Source organism: Myxine glutinosa, chromosome 5 (assembly GCF_964187855.1).
Source record: "Myxine glutinosa chromosome 5, kmMyxGlut1.1, whole genome shotgun sequence".
Lineage (NCBI taxonomy): Eukaryota > Metazoa > Chordata > Myxini > Myxiniformes > Myxinidae > Myxine > Myxine glutinosa.
Window position 1 is genome coordinate 136,455,108 of NC_136265.1, and position 12,082 is coordinate 136,467,189.

The 12,082-nt window shown below is 42.6% G+C and overlaps 1 protein-coding gene and 1 long non-coding RNA gene across 2 annotated transcripts in view; one reads left to right on the top strand and one right to left on the bottom strand.

The window, feature by feature from the left end:
* The window catches only part of LOC144892380 (uncharacterized), a 547,127-nt gene that overhangs the window by 302,760 nt on the left and 232,285 nt on the right, over positions 1-12,082 (top strand). The gene's annotated exons all lie outside the window — the stretch shown is intronic.
* On the bottom strand, positions 340-11,709 carry LOC137427016 (uncharacterized). The gene is made up of 2 exons (XR_010984429.1): positions 11,648-11,709; positions 340-896 (listed from the first exon to the last, which is right to left on the bottom strand). It is a non-coding gene; the product is annotated as an uncharacterized LOC137427016 (long non-coding RNA).

Here is a 12,082-nt window from a genome sequence, read left to right on the forward strand (position 1 = left end):
CACCCCCATGAGTGGGTTCGGGTTTCGGTATACAGCTAGTTGTCCGATCTTTTGTGTTTGCGCCGACGTCTTGTCCCTTTTCATTGCCAACGTTCGTGCCCAATCTTCGTGGATCGCGTCGAAACCTTCGCATCTCTCGCAAACCTATGTTTTGGACCTCCTGAGGTCTTTGAACTCACCTGCCGGCTACCTACATGTGCAAGATGCGAGTCCATGTCACGGTCATCAATAATTTTGTACAGAATTGTTGTCCTGGCCTGCTCGCACCGGAGAGAATAATGCGTCCGCGTGCGTATTTTTGACACAATGTTTTGAATGCAAAACGGTTTTACAAATCGAGGCGTTTTATTCTTTACTTTTTTCCATCCTGCTCGGTCATTTCTTCTGTATTAAGGTTTTAAAAATCGAGGAGTACTTTTCCCTTCCATCCTGCTCGGTCATTTCTTGCGTATTTCACTGTTTACGTTCCGCATAGCGACTGTGAATGCTCGTGCAGAGATCAATATGTTGTGCATCATCGGAGCGATATGAAGACAAAACATTTAAAAACATGAAAAAAAAACAGATAGATAAAAAGATTTGGATCGATGAAGACAACAAAAAAAAGGAAAAAAAAAAGAATTAATGAAACCTACTTGCGTATAGTTGTGTGGTAAGCCGTTTCGGATTTGTGCATTGTTGTGAGTGAAGCTGACAGCTTTTTAACGTGCAGTCTCTTTCTTGTCTTGAGAACTTTGCTAATAAAACACGTTGTTGACATCTCCTTCGACACCCTTTGACTTTTATTGCTGCGATCCAGTCACGATCGATCGCCGATTCGGGAAGATGTCTTGCCTGGCCCATCGGAGCGTCGTCGGCGCTTCATGTCGGAGTGCCCTCGACCTGGGGTTTCATGACTGTTGGTGGCAAAACAAAAAATGTTCACCTCATCGTGTCTGTTGATGCACTCTGGCCAATTGATGGTCATAAGTCGCATTATACAGTTTATGTTTATGTGGTCATTATGCTTATTCACCACATGCATTATTTTGCTGAGCAAAATTAATATGCTTATTATTCATGTTAACATCCAATTTTTTAAATATATTTTTCAGTTACTCTTACTAAAGATGAGGCATGTTGACAGTTTATTGAAGTAATGCCCTCAGTAGCCAGTCATTTTTTCTGACGAATGTGGGACATACCACAGTTAACAGGCAAGGAACATTTATTTTTGGAGTAAAGAGAATACCCATTTCCATGAGGAATTGGAACACAACCTACTGCAGGTCATGATATGGGCAGCAATGTAAGCTGATACCTATTTGGGGCCTATTTGTTTTGAGGTGCTGTAAACCAGCATACTTATCTGCTCAAGCTCAGAGACTGGTTTGTGCCATAGCTTGAAAGTTTAAACCTTCTTGGACAAGTGTGGCTTGAGTAAGATGGTGCATCAGCCCATTACACTATCACTGTTCGAGAATACAATTTGTGATATCTTTCGAGCTTTCAAGCGCCGCTGGCCTGGCCACCAAGAAGCCTGGATCTGTCATCATAAACGAGAAGATGCCAAGGATCCACTATCACAGAGCAGATATCTTAAGCAGGGTGTACGGAATGCGTTTTCAACGATCTCCCATAACTGAAAGATGTTATGTTCAATGTCAGAGAACTTGGAGATGTGTTGAACTGTGCTATGAAAATGATGGTGCACACACTGACGTTCATTACACTTACAATGCCAATATGTGAATGCAAATGTGATGGGATATTAATAAATACAGCTATATAGGAATAATATATAAATACAGCTATAAAGGTACCCGTCAATGGACAGGGGTTTGTAGCCTGAATGTCTCGCCTGAAAAGAACAATGTCCTTTGGAGTGTATATTGGTAGAAACGAGAATTCAGTGTAAATAGTCAGTAAACAGATGTCGCAATGGGTGCAGTGGGTAACCACGACAACCTCCTTCCATTCTACCAGCTAAGATTTCCAATCCATACTTGTTGTACCTCTGAAGTACTGCTCTGGAGTGAAGGTGATATTATGAAAGCTCAGCTGGGAAACGGGTTTAGGCATGTTTTGGGCCTACAGCTTGATGGAAGATCACCAAAGTTCTTTCCATACCAACCGACCACATCCAGGCACCTATCCCTCTCCACATTATTTATTCAGCTCATGACCCTCCCCCTCTCTCTGGACTCCCCATAGCTTTGATTTCAGCAATTTCCCACAGCATTTCATTCTGGTTTCCCATTCGATGATCCATAGATCAGTAGTTTCAGTTTCACTTTTCAACATCAGTTTCGCTTTGAGATATCAGTTTAGATTTGTCATTGCAACTTGTGATGCGACATTAATTGTGCACAGGAAAGGTCGTCAAAACCGATTTTGGGAGGAAATTTTTTACAATTACCTAAGGGGTCTAAAGTTTTTTTTAGAGTCATAAAGGGGTCTAAAGTGTTTAAAGAATCAAGCCTCTTAAAAGGGCCAAATGGGGTCTAAATGTGACTCGGGACGAAAGAGCAATAGTGTCCAAATGGTCTTAAATTGTCCAAAGGGTCTTAAAATTAGCCAAAGGGTCTTAAATTAGTCAAAGCGTTTTAAAATGTCAGTAGGTCTGAAAAGTGTTGAAGAAGGTGTATATGTTTCAAAAGGGTCAAAATGGGTATGAAAGGGTCTGAAGGGTGTAAAAGGTCTCGGGGGTCTAAAGGGATCAAAGGGGTGTAAAGGGTCTAAAGAGGTCAAAGGGGGTGTAAAGGGTCAAAAGGGATCTAAGAGGTGTAAAGGGTCTAAGAGGTATAGAGGGGTGTAAAGGGTCAAAGAGGTCTAAGGGGTGTAAAGGGACTAAAGGAGTTTAAAGGGTCTAAAGATTGTAAAGGGGTCTACAGGGTGTAAAGGATTGAAGCTGTAGTAAAGAAATTGCCTCGGGTTCATAAATAAATTAACTCGGGAGTGTACACAGCAATAACGGGCCAAATGACCTCTTCATCACATTATAAAACCCCTATTCAGGTACATCCTGTTTAAAATCTGATGGTAAAAAGTTTCGTTGTGATTAACCTTGGGAGCTCAAAGCAGTATGATCCCAAAGAAAGCAAAACAACAACTCACCTTGATGTGAGGATGAGGTAATCATTGGAGGTTCACCCGTTGGCAAGTGGTGGTTTGGAGTTGGCGTCACGTGGGTCCTTTTTTGGACAAACTATTTTTTCACCCTTGAGGCTGATGTGACATGAGCAGAAAAATTACCTTGAAATATATGTAGAGGTTGTCTTCGTACTATTTTCGATTTTTAAATAATTAGTGAATTTCAGAGGTCACGTGACTCCTTCTTTGCCAATCATGGTAATGCCTTAATTAATAGTTGTTTTTCATTCTGATAACATATTTGAAGATCAGCGGTCACAATCTCACTAATTATATCGGTATCCATGTTGAAATCTGATAAAAATTGGGCTTTTTATGAAGCTTTGTATATGTGGATCAACCCTTGGAGATCATGGTGACTGGTGGCAGCTCGGATGTCTATATATTATGAACTGTAAGAAAATAACTGTTTTAAACCCCTATTTAGGTGCAGGGAGGTAAAAGATGTTGTCCTATAAAGTTTTGTGGCGATTAACCTTGTGAGCTCAGAGGAGAAGGTTCACAAACAAACAAACAAACGGACATTTCGCTTTTATATATGAGTTCAAAACACACCTGGTCACAAGTGTGCCTCACTGACCGGGTCCTCAGTCGAGGTCCTCAGCATCATCCAGTTTCGGCCCTTCAACCTCGATACGGTCAGCTAAGGTGGGCCAGCAGGGGCACATACACCTCCACATGCAACAACTACACCTGGATGCGTACATACCCCCACCTAGAGTCCCTGTATATAGAGAGTTGTGTCAACTCAAATTTGGACGCCATTTTGTGTCTAAGTGTGTCGGATTAGATATACATGTACATTCGTGATATGGGGTGATATATTCTAAACCTGCTAAAAAAAAAATTACTACACATATTTAGTCTTATTATTACATACAGGTGATATTTGTTTTGTCAAAAACTCAGCTATTGCCGTGAAAAAGAGCTGTGTGGTAATATTAAAAGTGGTATGGCAATGCATATTACAAGCCAACACTGCATATAAGAGCTAACATTATAAGTAAGACAAACCAATGCTGTCGTTCTCTGAATTTTAATAACTTTTAGAAAGGAGTGTGGGCATATCCAATATTTTTTAAAGGGTGCCGAGAGCAATTCCGGTGTAGGACTTCCAGCCGACATATAGTCTAACACACTTAAAACAAATTCTGTACGTGGTATTGCCATATTTCTATAGTGTACAACTTTAGTTTTATCGACATTTATATTCAATTTCCATTGTAATGATTTAACAAGCTGCAAGTCAGCTTCTGTCTCTGACATAAGGAAAACGTCATCGGCATCTAGTAAGATTGAAACGTTCATTTATTACTACACCCTTGCCCAGAACTCTGATGGATATTGCCTGATCGATTAATATGTTTCATAGCTGGCGACTTGGCTGCACAACCCGCAAAAAAATTGAGCAGGTCCCCCCCTAAAATTGCTTTTATGATTGCCGATTAGGCTAAAGATTTTAAACCAAAAAAATAACTTGCCTCGGAATAAGTTTTGAATGGACGGACAGACAACTGAAAACAAAACGGACCATGGGTTTCCCACCCCTATAAAATCAAAATTAATTCCCTCTGAAAAAGTACAGTGACATTGCCCGCAGACTACCCAACCGCAGACCAGGCAATGTCACTGTACCGGGACATTTCATCAATCAATGACAATATGCGGGCCGCTAGGACTACCCGAAAAAAATTGAGCAGGGTTCTTCCCACGGAAATGCATTTTTGGTCAGCTCCTTGAAGATTATTTAAACAAACACAAATCACTTCCCTTTAAAAGGGTTTTCAACGGACAGACAACCAAAAAAAAACCGAGCAGATAGAATTGCTTTTGAACATCGATCATCAAGCGGCGTGGGCCTACCTGGCAGAGTCTCGAGGAGTCGATCGCTTTCCAGCTCTTTCGTCTGACTTTCGCTTCCCAAATTTGTCTTCTGACTTTATCACTTGGAAATCTATACATCTTATATTTCCCAGATTGGTTTGAACAACCAAAAGCAGAACAACCAGTCATTTTGTTTGGCAATAAACAACATTCCCGTACCAAGCTAACGTTCACGCACGGTGAAGTTAGACACAAAATGGCGCCACGAAATCACGTGATCAGAAATCTCGGGTCAGCGCATGGCGCAACTCTCTTTATACAGGGACTCTACCCCCACCCCCAGCCAGTGCGAACACAGACGACAACAATAAAATCGCCTCCACTTCCAGAATCCGCAGCACCAAACAAGTAAATATGGTGGAACACTCAAACACCCACCTTTATACCCTTCACCACTCACCAACAAAACACATCATTCATTCATTCATTCACACACACACACACACACACACACACACACACACACACCACCACCAACCAACCACCTACCCTTACAACATACACCACTCAACATACAAAAACACACACACACATGCAAAAATTCATTCATGCAAAAACACACACCCTCACCCACTCGCTCACTCACATACACAAATTAAGAAATAATACTAGTAAAAAAAAAAAACCACACAACCAACCAACCACCTACCCTTACAAACATGCACCACTCATGCAAAAACACCATTATGCAAAACCACATCCACTCATGACCCACTCCTGCAACACACACACCCAATCCTGCAACACACACACCATTCATACATCTCCATTTCTCTTCCGTAACCTCAACCTACACCTTTCGACGTGCCTCCATAAACTTCCTCCATATCCAAAATGAGCCTTTCAAGGCAACCTGGGCCACTTTGTCACACATCCTCCTTCTTTCCGTCCCACACACTCCAAGCCGAGCAAGAAATGCAGAAAAGGAATTGCCAACATACCCTCTACACCCCACCTCAAATGGCTGACAAGAAACTCGCCAACCCTTCTCCCGGCACTCTGCCTCCAGCTCACTGTACTTTCCTCTCTTCCTCTCGTGCACCTCCTCCATGTTCTCTTCCCAAAGTACAGACAATTCCCCTAAGATGACCTGTTTTGTTGCACCTGACCAAATGACAATGTTAGGCTGCAACCTTGTCACACAGATCTCCTCTGGGAATACCAATTGTGGCTTTAGGTCTGCCACCACCTGCCAATCACAAGTATCTGACAGCCCTCTTGCTTTCCACCTCCTCCTCTTTCCACCACTTGGCCCTCTTTGACAAACAACACCTCTCCCCCATCAGTCTCCTTGTCCATTCTTCTCTCTCTCTCGATCTCAGCACCTCTTGCTGCACCATCTGCACCGCCACCGCCAACACATGATCATGCCGCCACTTGTATCTTCCTGCTGCCAATGCGACTGAGCATGCACTCAGTGCATGCTACTGTTCCCAGACCTCCACATAAAGAACATCTGTCCTCCTGCAACAACCCCCACAATCTCAAGTTTACTGGTGACGGAAGAACATCATACGTTGCCCGCAACAGGAAACTCAACAATATTAGCTCCATCCTCCAAATATCTTGCCACTTCAATATCCTCACCCGCACACCATCCCACCTAGTCCAAGCACCTTGCTGTGCCTGACCGACTGCTTTCACATATCTCCCCTCCTCTTCCTTTCTTCTCACCTCCCTCTCAACCATCTTCCTCCTCTCTTTCACACATGCCTTTCCCCATCGCTCATGCTTCATCCACCCCAAGCCATGCTTCCCGTGCTGTACCATCCGCATGACCTCCTCCTGTTGCAACCGCTCCTCCATCTCGTCCACCTCTGCTCTTGCATTCCACTTCCGACTTCCCTTCTTCTCTAGGAGAGCATTCTTTACCACTGCATCACTTGAATCCCGCAACATCATGAACTCCCGCACCCTCACCACCTTAAACTCCTCGGTTAATGATGTCAAGGGAAACCGGAGCTTTCCACCCTGACCATAAAAGGCAATGTTCGTCAAACAGCGTGGCACTCCCAACCACCTCCTCACAAACCCGCTCACCACAACCTCCATCCTCTCTACATGCCCAATCACAATATCATACATCATCAATGGCCACAATACTCGTGGCATCAATCCAAACTTCAAACACCATACCTTCAACTTACCTGGCAAACCACATCCATCAATCCTCTTCAAAAAAATATATATATACATACATATATATATATATATATATATATATATATATATATATATATATATATATATATATATATATATATATATATATATATATATATATATATATAAACATAAGCGGGAGATATTAATTAAATAAGTTATGGACGGAGCTTCAAGACGATCTTTTATTTTCGACAATATTTCAGCCAAATCGGCCTTCTTCTCTGTCAGGCATGCACGTGGTTACAAGAACAGCAGGCATGCATATAAGACATTGGTATGATGTTGATAAATAAATAAAATACATACAAAAAGGAGAGATGTCGTTATTACGGCTGCTCATCTTCCTCAAGTTCAACGAGAGCGAGCTTTACAGTTGATACTGTACACGCATACATGTACAAACACATACATGTACAAATTCATATGCTGTTAATATTCATGCACATACACTGCCTTCATTTGTTAACGACATATGTAAAGGTGAAGGGGATATTTTATGAAAATATGAAGGTGAATGAGTTGAGGTGGATTGAATGAGTAGCAACATCCGTTAATCGTCAAAGTTTATGCCATGAGGGAATTTTGTCTGAAGTTTGTCTTTCCAAAATGACTCACGTCTCAGAATTGTGGTCTTTGATGGATTTTCAATTGATTCAATGTTCGAGATTTGCCCTGATTGGTGTGAAAGTTACTGATCTCTGACGGTGTGTTATTAAAGCGTGTAGGAGAGTAGGTGGTTACCAGTGGGACACGGTTAGTTGCAGGTTTGGGTTTGTAAGTCAGAAGGTCTGCTCTCGGTATGCGTTTTTCTCGGTTTATTGCTTCTTTCACAGAGTGGAGGGTCATCGTGTCTTGCAATAAAGTGTTTCTAATTGGCAGAGAGAAGTTTCTTCTGCCTTTTTTGTTGAGCAGATGCGTCTTACTCTGATTGCTTGACTATACGGTATGCTTGTAATTATATGTTTAGGATGAGATGAAGATGGGAGAAGGTAAGAGTGTGGGTCTGAATAGTTCTTATCCAACCAAGATATTCTACTTTTGTATTTTTAATTGATTTTCTGAAATTTGTAGAATTTGTTATTCATTTGGAAGTTGTGGGTTCCAGTGTGTAAATGAAGGTGGATTTAATGAAAGGTAATTGATTTGAATTGGGTTAATTGAATTGACCAATTAATTGAATTGAGTCTGATTTAATGCAATTTAATTGCGGCTATGAGGCAACAAAAGGTGAAAATTTTGAAGTGGTGTGTGGATTTTCTACAGGCATTACATATATATAGACATACATACATATATACATACATACATACATATATACATACATACATACATACATACATACATACATGCAAACATACATACATACATACATACATACATACATACATACATACAGTCACGTGAAAAAGTAAGTACACTCCATGTAAAGTTTAGACTTTTTCAACATATTTCAACATACAGCTATTTGATCTTCATTTCAACAAAATTGATAGATAAAGGTGATTTAATACAACAAATATCAGGAAACATTTACATTTTATAGTCCATTGTATAATTTAAATAAACATAAATGCAAATTTCGCATGTGGAAAAAGTAAGTACACCCTTGGCTCTAATAGGTGGTATTGCCCCCTTTGGCAGAAACAACCTCAAGTAGGCGTTTCTTATCTACCAGTCTCTACCAGTTGTCTACCAGTCTCTGACATCGACTGGGAGAAATTTGTGCCCACTCCTCCATGCAGAATTCTTTCAGCTGTGCGATGTTTGAGGGGTTTCTTGCATGCACAGCTCGTTTCAAATCCCCCCACAACATCTCGATGGGATTTAGATCCGGGCTTTGACTTGGCCATTCCAGAACCCTCCATTTCTTTCTTTTCAGCCATTCCTTGGTGGATTTACTGGTATGTTTAGGGTCATTGTCATGTTGCAAGGTCCACCTTCGGTTGAGCTTCAACTTTCCGACAGATGGCCTCACATTATCCTCAAGCACCCTCTGGTACAATGAAGAATTCATAGTGGATTCTATGATGGTGAGCTGCCCAGGCCCTGATGCAGCAAAGCTGCTCCAAACCATAATATTTCCACCACCATGCTTTACAGTTGGTATCAGGTTCTTGTGGTCAAATGCTGTCTTTGGTTTTCACCAAACATGTCTTCTGGTACTGTGGCCAAATAGCTCTACTTTTGACTCATCTGTCCAGAGCACATTGTTCCAGAAGTGCTGGTCTTTGCCTCGGTGTTCATTGGCAAACTTTAGTCTTGCCCTGATGTTCTTTCTGTGGACGGTGGACGTCGGTGGACGTCCACCGTCAGCGGTGGACGTCGCCTTGGCTGTTCACACCAGACGATATCGGCCCTGGTGGACAGAGACACCCTCCACAACTCTGCAGATGACAGACCTCGATCAGGGAGGCCAAGAGTCACCACTGCAAGGCAGGACAGGCAGATGGTCCGAAGTCACCTGCGGGATCGATTCCGTCCAGCATCCCGCACTGCGGCAGAAACTCCGGGGCATGCAAACCACGGATCTCCAATGATACTGCACGAAGACGACTGCATGACTATGGTCTGACTGCCAGAAGACCATACAGAGGCCCCGTGATGATGGCTGCCCATCGCCGCAACCGACAGAGATGGTGCCAGCAGCATCAGCGGTGGACCTTGGCGCAGTGGAACGAGGTCGCTTTCAGCGATGAGTCAAGGTTCTGTGTGGACAGTCCTGATGGGCGTGAGCGTGTCTGGAGAAGAACTGGCGAGCGATATGCCGATTGTTGCGTGCGTCAAGCCAATAGGTGGGGTGGCCCAAGTGTGATGGTGTGGGCCGCCATATCAGGCCGGTACAGGACGCCACTGGTGGTTGTGGATGGGAATCTTAACACCCAGCGGTATGTGGATAACATCCTGCGACCTCATCTGCTGCCATTCCTGCTAGACCACCCAGAACTGAGAACCTTTCAGCATGACAACGCTCGTCCCTATGCTGCTCGCTTTACCACTGCATTTCTCCAAGGCGAGAACATCAACACCATGCAGTGGCCTGCGTTCTCCCCTGACCTGAATCCCATAGAGCACCTGTGGGATGAGCTTGGGGGACATGTTTGGCAGGGCGTAGTTGGCAGGGCCAGGACATGGGCAGAGCTGCTTCAGACATTGAGGACTGAGTGGGACAGAATCCAGCAGCAATCCATCCAAAGACTGGTAGGCAGTATACGCCGACGATGCACTGCCTGTATCCAAAACAATGGTGGCCACACACGCTATTGAAAGGGGACTGACATTGCACCCTGTGCTGTTCTGTACTGTAGAACAAACTGATGAGATGGTGTATCTTGGTCAAAAACTTGACATGTCATCAATAAAATGCCAATGTTTCAATTAGCAATTGTTGGTTTGTTTTATTTTGAACTGTTACAATTTTATTACATTTCAAACAAGTGATAAGTTTCTTTTGCGTTTTCGGTCTTTTTGAAGTTGGTCAAAATGGTCAAATTTTTTGGTCAAAATGCCCATTTTGCACTGGCCTTTTTAAAGCCAATATCAAGACATCACGTGCAGCTCATTAAAATCATCCCGTACCCCTTGGCTAATCACTGACAGTCAAAACGGCTGTTCAACAGCTGTGCTATGAAGTGACCATTGAAGGTTCAAGTGACCATCCATGACCGTTTTGTCTGACAGTGAGGACACTATTGTCCACAAATAAGTTCACACATTTACTACACGCAGTGTTATTGTTGATATTTAAAGGTTTCAAAGGTGGTAAGTTTCTTTTGCGTTTCAGTATATTTTTACCGTGTAGCCCATATGGCAAAGCCGTCTAGAACAGTGTTTTTATGTCGGTATGTATGTCCCTCACAAACGTACACCAATCAGAGCTGAGGATCTGGTCACATGACAGGGGTGATGTGATGTGGTTACGTCTGTTATGTTATTACGGGGTATGACGACGGCTGAATCCACACACCGCCATTTTGATTTTTATGCCGTTCAGGCCGAACATATCGCGAACCTCTCAATCTGTCATATATCACATCGCCATGCTCTACCTTTACGTTTTTCATTCAGTGGGAAGCACAAACACACCGATTGTTAAAATGATCATCAAATATCGAACGCATAGGCATTACGGGTCTTCCAACGACACAGTACTTATAGGCCTTAGGATTCATGCCTTCAAGGCTCATCTGCAGGCCGCTTCAGCCAAATTAGCCCAGGTTTCTCAATATAGTAGTACCGTTTTCGTCATAATAACAACATTAATAATAACATAGTAAATATTAATCGTAACACTGTAATCCCTTTGTCGTGACTGCAAAGTTGCTGGATTGAAGCGGTGTATGATTGGTTCATTGTGGACTCAAAACATATAGAATAAACCAGTGTCTCAATGCAATCTCTTCACTTTCATGGTTACAGACAGCGTAGAGACTTAGAGTACTCCAAAATAATTTAATATGGTACTTACATTATTTGCTAACTGGTATCCTCATTCCTCACCCATGTCATACTCCAACGAAAGTATCAAACAAGCCCGGCTACGCCGCTGTTAGACTTTCGGTCGTGTTTTATAATTATGAGCCTTGGCTTTTTGGCCAAAGTGCATGTGTATTTGTTTGACTGTGTACTTTGGTCTTTAGATGGAAAGTATGAGTGCTTTGCTTTACCTGTAATTTTGAAACCTTTCTCTGTGAAAAGGCATCTCTCAATACAGATGACACCCATTAAGCCAGAAATGTGTCTGTGGGTCGATACCCTTCTCAAGGGATTATCTCTGACGATGAAAAAAGGCCTGTATGTCAACTGACTGATGCTGAGGTTAGCAGTGTAGCAGCCGCCATAACTTTTAGTTGTGCGAAGTTCTCTGTCATTTACAGACTCCAACTAAAGGCAAAAGTTCCAA